Below are 13,475 nucleotides of genomic sequence, written 5' to 3' on the forward strand. Positions count from 1 at the left end.
TGCCAACCGCGCCGTTCCGGGGCGAGGGAGCACCAGCCTCCCCCAAACACAGCCCCTGGTTCCTCTGTGCTGCAGCTCCACACCCACGGCTGCTCCCAAGGGCAGGGACAAGCTTCAGTTTGTTACATTTTCCACTGCTTGTGGTGGACTGCTAAATGTATTCCTTTTTTATAGAGTTGAAGCTGTCACACCTCCGGCTTGGGGAGTGCTGCTGTCCCTGGGGTAGCTTCAGCCATCCTGTCTACTTCCACGGCAGCAAAACACTCTGTGCACTCACAGACTATTTTGAATATATGAAATATGACCTTATGTATTCCATATTCATTAGTAACGTTTTCTGCGCTTCCTGAATAGGTATGAGTCAGAATGGAGTCACAGCTAGCACCACAGCAAAAAGCTTTTATAAACTTGCTCGAGTTTCTCTTTAAAGTAATGCCTTATACATGAGCTTTGTATTACCCAAAATATTAACTTAGCTCAACACCAATAGCCAACACACAGCTTTTATGGATTCACTACTGCAGTGGTTTTTTCAGCACTGTAAGTTTCATTCAAATTTTTAAGTCTCTACTTTTCTTCCAGAAGAACCCTGGAGCATCAGGGTTGCCAAAGCTGCTCTTTTGTCCTGAATTTGGTACATTACATCACAATATATACTGGTAACACAGGAAGAAAAAACAAAGTACAATTTATCTCTTCAGCTGGAGGTCATTCTCCAAAGCAATTAACTTCTTTAAGTAGGATATGAAATTAAAGTTGAAGAATTGATCTGAGAAAGAGAAAAGAGAAAAGCTGACAAAATTTCAGTTCTCTCCCTCACCTAGTGCTTGCATGGAACAGTTGGACAACTCATCAAATGGAACACCAAGAGGCTTCCTCACTCCTGTCCAGCTGGGTTTGTATCAGGGACAGCACATTCCCATCAGCTGCTGGCATCTCAGCTTCCATCCTGGAGGTCACAGCATCACCTTCATCACCTTCCTTGGGCCAGGTACAAGCTCAGTCCTGTGACAGCCCTGTGACAGCTCTGTGACACAGCTCAGAGCTTCCTTCATGTGAGACCCTGAGGAGACTCCAGCTGCTTCCAAGATCTTTCAGAAGCACACCAAGTACCAGACCAAGTCTCAAGAGTCAGTAGGACTCAGATATCCATTAGGATCAAGGGGTACCAGCACCATAGTCCAGGGAAAACACTGAAGGTGACAGGAAAACCCTTGGCTCTCTTGAAAAGCACCAGATCCGGGAAACACCTGCAGGCTCTGACTCCACCTCCTACACAAAGGAGGAAAAGGTTCCTCTTTGCCTCTAACTACAGATAATAACTATATATTTTCCCCGTGTCTGCACCAACACGAGTGCAAGACATTTTAGTAAGTCAAAGCCAAACATTACCAAAACAGATACTGGCAGAAAACCCCTATGCAGAGTCACAGAAACAGTATAGTTTGTTTGGTTTATTTTTAACTACTAACTGACCAAACACTTAACCTAAAAACCAAGAAATTGCAGTGATAGCTCAACAACCTAAATTGATGTTCTCATTCTCAGTCTAGTGGACAAATATCCACCAAAAATGACCAGTGAACACAAGTGAATCCCTTTTTGGCAGTCCAGGCAGTAAGGCTGAACAAGCTGTGCTGTTTGGACAGATGGTCCCACTGACACAAAGCTTAGGTAGATCCCACAGGTTACACAGCTGTTTGCACAGCAATTGTGCAATTGAAGATATTTTCAAAGAGAATTCTTTGATTCCATCAATTTCATCCCAGTACTTCTAAGAAAAGGTGTGTCTGTTTTACTTGGTGCAAGATTGCATTAACTGCAAGCATTTGGACTGGAGATCCTCGTTCCCTACCCAGAAATAGATAGCCTGATAGAAAGGGCATCAAATCAGTAGAGAGACAAGAATCTCTGAACGTTGCTGTAATACATATAAAACCAATTTTCAGTAGAAATATCATTAAAACTGTCCAACATTATTTCAACAATTCTTTATTTTTTCCCCTCCAGCAAAACCATGTTCAATTTTAGCCTGAATAAAGATATTGCTGTTCTGTGGATAAATTAAAAATTAAAGTTCGAACAAGCCTACAATTTTTCTCCAACACATGGTGCATCTATAGTTTATATTTGCGGACTTTTTTAGAAGAATAGTCCAGGAGGTTACAGGACAGCTGGTATCCTAGCTTGGGAGAATGAGCTTTCACCATCTGAGCAGGGTGGGTGACAAGTTACACAGCAACACCTGCTGGCAAATCCACACAGGAGAAACATCCGAGTCCCTTGCAGGAGCTGCACTTCTCTGGAGAAGCAATAGGATCATAATCACCAGGGACCCGATCCCACAAAGCCTCACCCCAGTGCCTGCCTCCTCACTGGGTAATCTCGATAATGTGCTTGGATTGTGCAAGAAGATTAAAATGAGAAAGAGAAACAAAGAGGAAAAAGGGGTTTGAAAGAGGAAAGATATGCAGAAGGAAGCAGGAATATAAGCAGGGCCACAGTGGCAACACTCCTGAAAAATTTGCTAATAAATGATTGTAGGATTTGGCCTTGTGATTTTAATTTGTAATAAAAAAAGGCAACATTTTTCAGTCCTGTTAGTGTGGGCAAAGGCTTTCATTAAAAAGCGTTACTGCCTCTTCCCCATTACATCCTTCTATGGCGCTCAGAACACCTGTGCTATTAAGCTTTTTTCCTTGGATTTTTTTGAAAATAAGAAAAAATTAACAAAGTAAAATTTGTTGACAGTCCCCCCAGCCAGCGCAGTGGGTATTCTACCTCTGGGCTGTCACATTTCCCATGTTCATTTCTGCAGGTGCTAAATGCATGCTGACAACAACATATGTTACCAGTCTTAAATGTGTGGGATTTTTTTTTAACCTTGTAATTAAAGAGTGCTCACAGCTTGGGGAAGAAAAAATAAAACAAAACAGGTGAAAGCTGATTCTGCCCAATGTATTTAACATTCACTTACAACCTCATTTTGTCTCGTGATTTGGGTATTTCCCTAATGATGCATAGAAAGAAAAGCATGGGGGTGGAAGGGGGAGAGAAAGGATTCTATCTTCCAAATAGTAGTTATTTAAATATGATACCAAAAAATTTTTGAAGATATCAGCATGCAGAATAAGCATTGATTCTCTCTGCAATCACCCTTTTCCCCTGGGTCTCCTCGCTTGTATTTCTGAGCTCTCTTTTTGTTTATTTCTCTCTCTTATTTTAATCTCCTTAGTCCTGCCAAGCACGTTACACTTGGTCTCCAAAGGAGTGGTTCCTATACATTCTGTCATACAATAGGACTCACTATTTATCTGAATAAAAGTAGGACTTGCCCTATTAATTATAGTATCATTATTTTTGGCTGTTTAAGGCATCACGCCATTATTCATTGAAACCTATACACTGTTCCTCTGGGCAGCACACTAACAAACTACACATATATTTTCAAGGGAAAAAAGGTGTGTTTCAGTAAAATTTATCATGTAATTTTTTTAATATAAATGTCCAGTACAATATGCCAGAATTACTTTGGTCAGCTGAAATACAGTTATATCATAAAATCAATTAGAAATCTCTCTAAAAAGTCAGTGTGATTAACTGCATATCCAAAAAGATGTGATGGAGTATATTAAAAGCAAGTAATACTATTTATGAGTGATCAAAGTACTACACACATATATTATAAAAAAATCAGTGCTATAGAAAAACGTAATTTCTCAGCCTGCATTACAAATATGATGCAGGAGGTATTTGCCACACTACTTTAGTTCTAACCAAGTTTGAAACGTTGAGATGTAAAAAGTATTTCCTTGCTTTCTCTGCAAAATTTCAACCTTATGATAATATTAGACTTCCTTATTTGGGGATACCAAAAAAAAAAAAAATCTGAAGGGAAGGCCAATGAGTTTGCAGCATTGAAGCCAAGCCAAACCACTGTGAACTTCCTCTCCCCGTGGCTCTGCTGGAGTGTGGAACAGCACAGGCAGGAGCCTGCCTGCTCCAGCAAGGGAAGGCACAAATGCCCCCAGCCCTGGTAAGGAGAAGATGTGGCAGGAATCATTTTGGCACAGCACTGCTGCAATATTGCTGCAGTTGGGCTGAGCTTTCAGAAGTGCTGGGAAAATATTGCGCTGCTCAGTTCTAGGCATTCCTATTTTAGCCAGTTAAAAAACAAACGTGAGCAAATATGCCAAATATTTGCCTTCATCGAGAAGTAAGCCAAAGGAAACCAACATGATAAAACTGCCCATCTGTGAATTGGCTCTGCAACTCAGAGCAACAGTTCTGGGGCTGCTTTATCAGTATTTTTCCTCAGACTCAGAATGGCAATACTTAGTATCTGGATCCAGAATTAGAACTCCAACTCAAGTCCAAACTAGAATACAATTTAAACAAAATTTTTTAAAGCATTAATAAAAAAATTCTTGTTAAGAGTGACTGTCAGACAGTAAAGTCTTCTTGCTCACACAATACACTTTCCATAGCACTGTAATGTTGAAAATTTTTACTTCATGCCTGGTTTCCTTCTACACCAGGACACTGTTCCTCCAGCTTAAAATGATCCAAACCTACATACTGCATATATGAAGTCTGACACTCTATTAGGCAAAACGATACCTGGAAAAAAAAAATTTTAAAATCAAAAATAAAAAAGCTTAAAGGAATAGCCTGTGTCAGCCAGGCACCAAACACACATACTCACCTTATTAAGCTCTGAGAGTTTTCTTAAGTGTTAGCTCCTAGTCCAGCCCTCATAAAGGGTTAAAATACAGATGCTGTGAATGGAATGTATAATCCTTAAGGCCCTGGAGCATTAAGACATATCTGCTCCTTAGGGTCCATCTCTGTCCATAATCAATTTCTTCCCTTGGAGAACATTAATTGTCTCTAATGATAGCTTTCCATCAATACATCCTTGATCTTAAAAGGCCTGTACAGCTTCTTCCTTTATTCAATCAAATCATCTCTACAATTGCCCTCCTTTAGTAAGATAATACCTTTTAAGCCTTGTATTTTAATATAAAAAAATAAGAGGTAGCAGCAAATTCTAATGGAAGTGCTAACATTTGAGAACCAGGATGATGGCTTCCATTATCCTAAATAATGTTTGAAGATTACGGAAAGCACTGTGTTTCAAAAGGTGGAAACTAATCCCCCACTCTCAAATTATTCCTTGTACAAAAATCTGTTCTGACATTAGGAATTTTTGTGCCCCAACTGCACAGTATATTTAAATATTTGAATATGAAAGATAATTTTCAGCTCTGGAGGGAAAAAGCAAATAATTACTATTTATAAGCAGTAAATGCTGAATAATTTAAGAAATTGACAACCTTAAACAGAGAAGCCCTTTATTTTTTCATTCTCTGGTACAAGGGTGGCTTAACTGTTCACTCGAATGACTGTAACTCCAATCAGAAGTTCCTGAAATTAAATAATTTCATGATGGCTCAAAAACTCAATCTCCTGGTGACCCACTAATGTGTCTTGCTTTCCCCACCCCCTTCTCTTCCTTGTACATGCTTTTCAAAAGGCATGGAAATTCAATTTTTTGCCATTCAACTGATTTGTTTCCATTCAAATAGAGGATTTTTCTTGCACTTCCTTATCTAGATTGCCAAGCACCAATCTGTGTTTCTACCCATATTCCAACACAGTTCTGTGTGAAATGGCACCACTCCTCATAATGGCTCAAGGACCTCAAAATGAAACATTGATGGCACAAAAGACCTCGAACCTTTAGAAATCTTTGCTTTTTTTTTTTTTTTTTTTTTTTTTTTTTTTTTATGTCCAGTATGAGAGTGACAGAATTTTGGTGATGCCTATTTAGAATTATTTTTATCTAAGATGGGTCATGGAGAAGCTTTTCCCACAATTAACTATCATCCACCACTGACTGCAACATTAGAGCCCTCCTCTTACTCAAAAGTCATCACACATGCACAAATAAATAAACAACAGCAGGAGATTTACATCAGGAACATCATGAAAACTCTAAAAAATATGTATTATGCAGATTTTCTTTTCATTCTCACACTAGCACACATACCCATGACGTGCACTTTACTATTTGCTATTTTACAAAATATTGATGGCAAAATCAGTAGGAGAAAAAATAATTCCAGGAATTAAAAAAAAAGAAAAAAAAAGAAATATAGGCAGGTAGATACAATCAATCTAGCAGCTATCAAACCTAAACAAAACAAAACAGGGAGTTAAAAAAAAAAAGGAGACCAGTTAACAACCTAGATAAGAGATGAAAATTGCCAGTGAGGCAGATCAAGTTTATTCAATGTCCTGATAAGCACCTATTTGCTCTTCCCCATAATGCTCTCTCAGTATTTATAAATTATCATTTAATTATGCTGGCAAGTGGTAATTGTCAAATAAAGCTCAGATAGGCATAAGCCCTCAGGCTGCACATGACAGAAAAATATCTGTTAAAGCTGGGCTGATTCACACGCTTAGGAAATCATTTCCTTTCTTCTTTTTATCCTTGCCAACAAATTATATGAACTGGCACTTTGTGCTTTGTAGGCATTTTGAAGTCTATGCAGATTACAGGAAAGAAAAATTAGTTGTTTCAGTATCTACCATTCCTAAATTATTCTGCTGATTTAAGACACCATGTTCTGTTTCAACAAAAGAGTGCCAAAGATCAAGGAATCAGAGCCTTCCTCTGCTTAGAATTTATGCCCAGGGTCACTTTCAATTGGGTAAATCAAGATTTGGGGAATTATTGAATACTGTGCATAATAGATTTGATACGGAGCAATAGTTAAAATATGACATTTATCCCATTAGTATAGAAACACTAGGCAATATTTTTAAAAAGTCTCTTACTACTTAGAATCAATTATAGACCCATTAAACATTCTCTGATATACACACACTGATACAGATGCAGGCACCCATAGATTTGAAGGATTTTTTAATTTACAGAATACATACCCAACTATTTAATTATGTAGAAAAAATAGATGTGAAAGAAGCTTAATGCCAAATAACAGTGAAATCAGGCTCTTGAGAACTTTGACCTGGAACACGAGTCTGAACACCAGAAATGCTGGATTTACAGCACGTTGCAGGAACATTCACTATCAATGCCATTGCAAGATCATTACTGCCATAAAAGGTACCAGTATTCTCTTTTTTGTCTGTACAGCTACTGTCAGACAAACTTAGGGTGGCAGACAGCTGGCATGAGTGCATTAAGTCTCTTCCCCAGCTTTCCCATGTACCTTTGTGCATGGTGGGTCCTTTTTCTGTGAAAGGCTTTTAGGATCCTTCGGGTTACTGGAGGAAGCCCCAAGCAAGTCTCAGTCTCTCCCTTTCTTTTTACCTCAGCATATCTGTATTTTTTCCTCTCCCTCATCAGCAGAGTGCAATAGAATTTCTATGTCATTTTTACCCATGCTCTAAGCACAATTAATTTTTATTCAGATCTGAGCTGTTATTAGTTAGTTGATATCATTTATGAGGCTTCTACCTGTGATATTGGTATATCCTGCATTATCTCAAACCCTTCTGAAGAAGCCACCAAGCCTCATGAATCTTTCAAAAGCAGCTTTCTGATAAAATAGGTTAGAATTTTTCAAAAAGATTCTGTTCTCCTTTCAGGCTATCAGTAACCCCCACCAATTACCATAGGCAGCATACAGTTACCATGCACTCAGTGTACAGTTAAGAGCAATAACAGTATTTAGTAGAACAAGAAACATATTGTAGCTTCAATGGCATAACTGCCAATTCTTTGCTTCCAATTTAAGTTTTCATGGCTTCAGTCAATATGCATGGACTGCTTCACACAGATAGCTCCTGTTGCTTCAGAGCAGCTGGAAAAGCACTGCTCACTGACCTGCCTTTTCTCATTACTGCAGTGATCTACTGCCACTGCCCCTGGTCTCATGAAATACATCATCTTCCTCAGGAGAAACTCGGGAATTAGTGCCCCAGGGGTTAGATAATACAGAGCTTGGCCAAGCACTGTAATTCACAGGTTAGACCAGATGTTCAAGCAGCAGACAGCCAGAAAGCGTTTACTGGTGCTGCTGCCGCCAGAACAAGCTGGTGTCATACCCAGCATAAGCAGCAAAGCAGATAATGTTTCTCATAGGAATAGCTTTTAGCCTCATTGATCTCCCATAAAAGCTACTGTACAACACCGTGGCCCTAAACACACACACTGTGGTTTAGCCCTAACAATTCCCAGAAACAGATGCAGGATTGTCCTTCTATCAACAACATGCTTCGCACAGTGAAGCAGGAAAAACCCCAAAAACCAAAGAGGAACATTTCTTCATACACAGATCTTGCATTCAGACATTCCAGAGATTAATTCCTGCAACAGAGCATTGCATCCTAGTACCAGGGCCATAGGTATGGAGAATCAATGCCAAATCAGAAACTTCTGCTCCAGGAGAGGACAACCTGCAGAACCTTTGCCTTGACAAATTTGCTCCTGATCTTTAGGATCCAGCTAATACATTGGCTGCAAAGTGATGAAGACTGAACACCACTGAAACTATCAGCATAAAGTCCGTAGGATCTTGGATGTGAATGTGGTTCTGTTTCTGTTCCTACAAGACTATAAAACATATAAATCTGTTTAGCTGCCTTTATTTCAAATAGCAATTTATCAAAATAAATTCTATTTTCACTAATTTGTGAACTGAACTTGATATCAATTAAAGAGAAAAGAACTGCTTTTACAACACCCCTCAACTAACTGTAAGTGACTATTACACAGATGACAGAGAAAAATGCAGAAGATTTTGGAGTGCTCTAATACTTATTCTGAAATAGGTTTTGTGCTGACAGCTGGCCAGAAAGTTGTTTTTATTTTTTTTTTCCTGGAAATAATTCCATACTAAGAATAACCTTCATGAAGGAGTTATTTTACCAGAGGCTTTTCCAACCTAAATGATTTTATGCCTGTAAGACCTTAAAGAACTACATGCCAAACTGGGGGGTGAGGAGGACCTTCTCCACAAATCAGCATTATTTCCATTCTCCTTTAGCTAATTTGGGTTTTGCAGGTCTGTCCAGATATATTTTAGAATCAGTAGACATTCCATAATCAAGAAAATAGGAATCAACTCACCTTTTAAAAATAACCTGTTTCTCTACACATACTTTTTGATGTCTTTAATCACAAAGTTGACTGGAAAATGCATCATACTGCATAATAACAACCCAGGGAACTCAGAATGCTTCTGCTCTAGGGGAAATCTGCAAACCCACAATCTTTTCTATTAGCAATGAGTATAATGCTGTTACTGTCACAGTTCTTATGCTTATGAGCCTTTGCTTGTACAGTAATATTTTGTTGCATTTACACAACGTGTGACATTATCTAAAGTTACTACTGTAACTTTATATGAGGAACAAATCTGTGAGGAGCACAGAAATCACTGCTGAGATTGTTCAAGCACAGGAATTGGGTATTATGTAACAGACTTCCAACCTGGAGCAAAAAATACCTGCCAGAACATTCTGCTGGCCTAACCCAGCTTCCACTGAAACCATCTTTTCTCTGGTCACAGAAAATAAAGTACCTATAGCTGCTGGGAGGTCTCACTTCTGAAGTACTCATAGTTACCATTAAGAATGAGAAAATTAGGCATGAACTAATAAAATATAGTTTTATATTAAAATCTATATGGATTATTAAAAAGAGTCTGCTGTTTCTTTTTCTCATTTTGCACAACAAATCTCTTGCTATATCATGGCATTACTGACTTCCTGTACTTCAATTTGAAAAGAACAGGTCACATAAAAATCTTGTCATGATTACAGATTGACTTAAAATGATCCTGTATCTATAAAGTATGATAAGCCTTGAATGTTTGCCTATAATTAGACTTTTTTTCAAAATTAATTACTTTTTACTTTTCTATCAAGTTCAGTAGGGCTTTTCCATATGTGATACCACAAGTAATTACCAGAATTCAAGCTGCTTGATTTTGCAGCCTCAAGTTTTCTTCATCTTTAGTCCTGTCCTTTGCACTCTATGCAAGCTTTAAATTTTTAGTTTTAAATATGTTTTTCAATATATTGGTTCAGTTTTCATTAAAATTTTCCAGACAAATTAAATAATGTTAAAGGCATCTAAAAGACAGCCTCACATGTTCCCAAAATTTATTTATATAACTCATGAGAAGATAATGAAAGGTCTTCCTTAAAAATCATGATGGACTGGGACATACGGATTGACCAGTTCTAAATGTTATTTCTCAATAACAGCCATAATTCCCTTCCAATGAATTTTCTTTTTGAAAAGATTTCATCACATACATAACCAGGGATTTTTAGCTTAATTCCTCTCATCAAACCACTACAATACCAGGAAGTTGAGATCATACTAAATGTACATACCCTGAGAACACATCCAGTTTCAAGAAAAGTCAGACCCATATACTTCTGAAAATCCACATGTAAACTTTACAGCTTGAACCCATCTGATTACTGCAACAGCATTGACAAGATACTTCTCTTTACTTTCCATATATTTTCTGCTGACTTCCCAAGTCAACATAATAAAGCCTTCATGGTCTCTATCATGACAGCAAGAGCAGGAATATGGGGTTTCTTTTTCTTCCATCGCTAATTTTATGAAAAATCTGATTTAAAAATGTGAAGCAACATGAAGACATAGCATGAAACTGCAGAAATGAAAGCATCATTTTTCTTTAAAAATTGTTACTCTGAAAACATTCTGAAGAAAACTGTTTCCTATTCAAAAGATAGTATCTTACTCTTTAGGGGCACTTCAGGGAGAAAGATTTTACTACAATAATAAGTCTCTTCCTTTTTAATCCCTGTTGAAAATTGGATTATTGAAAACTGGATTTTAACTAGAAATTTTTTATTTTTAATTTACATTGATTAAAACTTAAGCATCTAAAGAGGTGGCGTTGTCAATTACACTGGAAGTACATAGTAGAATATCAGCTTTCCTGGAAAGAGCAGGTATTTTGTTGTATTCAGCACCACATCAGCATGTACACTGCAATTTATGTAGTTTCCTTGCACATGGAGCAACTTATTCTTTTTCCTTACAATTTCATTTTTTATTTTGGTTATAGATGGCTTCCATTATGGCAGTCCAAGCTCCCTCAGACTCTTGAAGGGCATTCCCAGGAGGCAGGAAAGAGCATGTGCCACGACTACAGCGACAAAGCAGAGCATGTCCACTGCCTGGCCACTTACTGCCCAAAAGGCTGTGAAAGCTGGCAATCTGCCCAGATTTTTAATCAGTTTGAACTTATTTGCTCTGCCACCAATTTTTACAAAACTTCCAGGAATACATGTATTTTATACTGCTACGCTGCTTTCAAATCTCACTGAGTTTAGCCAACAAGTGTCAAAGGACATGGAGGTGTGGAGAGGGAGCATCACAACACAACAGTAAATCAAGCTACAGTTTCCTAAGAGGTTCACATCAAGACATCTGGAATCAGCTTCTTACTTTGTTATTTATAATGCGAAGATTATTCATTTGAATTTACAAAGTCTGGAGAGACCCTGAGAAAGAAGATGCTGTGAAAGTAATAAGCATGTTTATCAGTCTGTTCTTATTCAAAACAGAGCATACATAAACAAGCCAGGCAGTGAAGGCACCCTTTATGAGCCTGAAGCTGGGATTTCCAGCCCCTGTGCAGAGCTGTATCCTACACTTACATCCAGGTGAGGTGACCTGGACAGTGACCTTTTCCCAGCATGGGGACAGGTCCATTCAGGCCAGACAGCAGGCTGGGGGCTGAGGACACACAGGATATTCAGGGAGTGTATTGCATGTTTCTTACTGTTTCAAAAGATTTAAAAGTGCCAGTAGAAAAACCACCTGTTCTCCTAAGAAGCAGCCATTGTCTAGTCCCAATTTCTCTGAAGGGCCTTGACTTCATATGTGTTAATAAGGATAAGCTTTGATTTAATTTTAGACCTTAGAAAGTTGCATTGGTTTGTGTGAGGTGTGGCCACGTGGAATTTAGGCAAGACTTCAGATGCTGCTGGCATAGCCCAGCACAGCCAGCTGGAATAAACCATGAGGGAAAAGGATCTTGGGCAAAGGTGCAAGACATCTCCAGAGAAAGCTCACGAGGTGTGTGAGTGAGCCATTGGGACTGAAGCTCCCTGGTCAGGTTGAGGTTTGTTGTTATCTCCTCAGAGAAGCTGCACACCATGAGGACAAGCTGGCTTCTCCCTGTGAGCGTTACTGGAGCTTCATGAACAACAGGAAAAACCCACAGAGTTCTGAGTTTTGCAATGTGAAAATATGTAAATTTAAAGACTATTGTTTGAACTTTACAAATTTTTTTCTCTTGCCGTGTTTCTTCCCTTCATCCCTCTCTATATTTTTCACATAATCTAACATTTTAATATTTTTCTATTATTCAGAAAGATGTTTGTGAGTACCCTCTAGTCACCACAAACCCAAATTATGAGAAAGCATAATAAATATTTAGTTAGGAAACAGTTACAGTTTTCAAGTATCCTTGGAAGAGAACTACTACAAATTGGAAAGTACTGGAAGGATAATATAAAACAACTTCACAGTGAACCCGAAATTTAACAGCTACTTTCAGTCTTCTCTAACTTATAGCTGATAATTTTTCATGTTATAATTGAAAAAGATTTTTTCCTCCACATTTATACACTAACAGCTACATGGAAAACAAAGTTTTAAGTTATAATTAATTTTGAAACTATTTGGTTTATGCAGGTTTTTTGAAACTATGATAGAAAAATTATAGCAGTCATTATGTGCATATTGCTTTTAATATTCCACCAGAAACCTTTACTTTGTTGCCAGTAGAGCAGCACTGAAGAAACTGTCGAATTTCTAACACTGCTTTTTTAGTTTAAGAAATACAGAACTGTGATATTTTCTCTATCATCTAATTCCATTATTACTATATAACAGATATTTTATTAGTGTTCTTCAAATGCATTCTGGCCTGAATTCTGACTTCAATTAAATATTCAAAGACATTGTTAAGATCACCAAGCAGATTTCTTCTATAGTCTGGGCCATATAATTTCGGTTGTTCCTGTCCTGAGCCAAATAATCTGTGTTTGTGGCTGCCTCAGCTCCTCTTTCTGGAGAGAGTGTATTTTCCTTTCTTTTCCAACAATATCCTGATTAATACATCTTCTTCTCTCAAGTTTGGATTTCATTATGACATATCATTTTGCTTCAGTAAGTAAATATATAAACTGTGTATCCAAAGTCAGGTTTGAAAGCCATGTAACAACTGACCTATTACAAACAATGGGTCTTCTACAGTGGGTAGCTTTGCCAGGATTAGTGTGTTTCGATGAGATAATCAACTATGCATTTTGTGACCAGCTCACTCACATCCTGGCAAAATGATCTTGCTGGGAGGCAGACTGCATGCTTCACTACCAGGAAATGGACAATGACAGATAGTCTGCATTTCCATTTACACGTATCCTTAATTGTTGTCACT

This window comes from Fringilla coelebs (genome assembly GCF_963513975.1).
Source record: "Fringilla coelebs genome assembly, chromosome: 10".
NCBI lineage: Eukaryota > Metazoa > Chordata > Aves > Passeriformes > Fringillidae > Fringilla > Fringilla coelebs.